The following is a 2500-nucleotide window of genomic DNA, read 5'->3' on the forward strand; positions in this document are numbered from 1 at the left end:
ACCACACACACAGTCAAGGTTAAAATAACATGATTGCATTCCTTTCCCCTCCTCCGAGCTCTTCGTTCTTGTTTGGGTGCATGCTTGTGCAATCTGGACAAAACAAATAAAGCGAAAGAGTGGGAGATAGATAGATGGATTGATATAGAGAGGGAGAGGGGGGAGTGGGGAGGGAGGGGAGTGGGGAGGGAGGGGGAGGGAGGGGAGTGGGGAGGGAGGGGGAGGGGGAGTAAGTGAGTGAGTGAGTGAGTGAGTGAGTGAGTGAGTGAGTGAGTGAGTGAGTGAATGAGAGAGTGAGTGAATGAGAGAGTGAGTGAATGAAAGGAGTATAGAGAGACGAACGGATATGGTAAGAAATGTGGAGTGCCATGGCTTTGCCAAGCGAAGTATCAAATTTAGTATCAAATAGTTTTTCTAAGACACAAAAAAGTTCACCACCAGCAACCCAATTTCACCAGAATCAAACAAGCTTAAATGAATCAGCTGTTATGTAACGCTATTTGGCATTTTTTGTTAAGAATGCATTTCCAAGGTGCGATTTTATAAGCCGATTCTGACGTATATCGGCAAGAGGATCTTCTTTAAAATGCTCCTTCGCTCTAATAACAACTCTAACGTCTACTTAAATCTCCTTCACTCCCTTTTTCCTTTTCTTCCTCATCTTTCTTCTCCTTCTCCTTATTCTATTCTCTTTCCCTCTCCCTCTTCTTCTTCCACCCACTCTCTCTCTCCTTACTCCTTCTCCTTTCCCTTCTTCTGACTCCTTCTTCCCCCCCCCCCTTCTCCTTCTCCACCCCTCAACCCCCCCATTCTTCCTTTCCCTTCCCTCTTCCATCCCCACTCTCTCCCCTCCCCCTCCCCCAGGCGCCATGGGTCTCCTGATTATGGTCAGGGAGCGACGAGGCGGCCATAAGCAGACATCCAAAGTCCGGTCGGTAATTGCGCCCCAGATTTTATGCAAATGAAGGCACTGGGCGAGCTTGTGGCAGGCAAAGAGTGGTGGTCAGGGGGGAGGAGGGGGAGGGGAGAGGGGAGACTGCATGCAACGTGGCACCTGTAACAAGGATAAACATAGGCCTCCTTTTATGTTGAGTCTTATTCGGTTTTCAAGCAGAGTTAGTATCAGGAGCGTGAGAACATTCCCATCCCAATTGGCCAGGCCTTCGGCGCGATTCGGTTTTGAATCACGCAGTTCGTTTCTATCCAAGTATTAGCTTCACAGTGCGTACTGATTCCTTCGTTTGCCTGGTCTTACCTACATATATTTTTATAGAGGCGAAGGTACGGAAAACATGCCAACCTATAAATTTCCACCTTGCCGAACTACCAGAATCGTAACGCTAGGTCCGCAAAAGAAAAGAAAGAAAAAAGGCAAATGGATCGGTGAACAACTATAAAAGTCATGATTCCTTACCTAACGTCAATGCAACGTTACAACGAACAAAGAAGTTATTCGTTGTTTACATTATGATGTCAAAACGCACATGACAGTCTGTCATTTTCCTTGACAGGACCAAGGTTTCTGACAGATTGTTTTGGACAGATAGGAGGACACTTACACACATGGGCACATGTACGCAATATGAATAAACACAGAACACACCCACACATACACAATCATATGCAGACATGCAAGTACGTGTGCACGCTTACAAAGGCGTGTGTTTGTGCTCATGTCCAAAAGTCTACGCTTTCTGGAGCCCTATCGAAATCCTTCAACCATGCACATCACTTCTTACACTCACCTCATTCCCTGACATGACGCTGACACGCAAGGACGACGATCAAGTCCTTCTGCTCACAAATCCCGTGGGAAATAGAAAAGCCATTTTCCCCATTCGCCTCACCCAACCCACGAAGGTCTGGCAAAGGTATTTTGATAACAACGACAAGGCCGCCCTTTCACCCCGTCTCAACCTGCACGTAGACACAACAGGAAAAGCAACACGAGAGAGAACTTCAACGGAAAGATAACATCCGCCCTGCCCCCCCCCCTTCCCGACCTACCCCCCAGATCTTCCACTTTCTTCCTTTTCCGCCATACTCCTCGGGAGATAGACGACATAAGTATCACAGCACATAATAGGAACCCCGCACGTTCCTCACATATATTACTTCAATCCATCTTCCCCAGTACCACATCCCCCCCCCTTCTTTTACTCTTCTATCCCACCTACCTCATCAATCTTTTACTCTTTCCTCCATCCTCGTCATCCACCTTACTTTTCCCCTTTATACTCCTGCCCCCCCCCCCCTTATTCCCCATCTTACCCTTACTTCTTTTACTAGTCTCCCTCATTCCCATATTTCTGCCTTAACAGCGCCCTTTTAATATTACCGATCTACTCCCCCATTACCCATTTTAACCCTCCCCCAATTTCCCTATGTCTAGCTTCCTCGTTCCCCCTCTCTCCTTCCCATTTCCCCCCCTCAAACCTCCCTTTTTTCCATCTTTACCTCCCCCTTCCCTTAACCTTCCTTCTACCCATCGCTCCCTCCC

The 2500-nt window shown here is 47.6% G+C and overlaps 1 protein-coding gene across 2 annotated transcripts in view; it reads right to left on the reverse strand.

Annotated features, from left to right (window-relative positions):
• The window catches only part of LOC119578877 (protein Hook homolog 3-like), a 137848-nt gene that overhangs the window by 118338 nt on the left and 17010 nt on the right, over window positions 1-2500 (reverse strand). The window lies entirely within an intron of this gene.

This window comes from Penaeus monodon, chromosome 11, assembly GCF_015228065.2.
Source record: "Penaeus monodon isolate SGIC_2016 chromosome 11, NSTDA_Pmon_1, whole genome shotgun sequence".
Classification (NCBI taxonomy): domain Eukaryota; kingdom Metazoa; phylum Arthropoda; class Malacostraca; order Decapoda; family Penaeidae; genus Penaeus; species Penaeus monodon.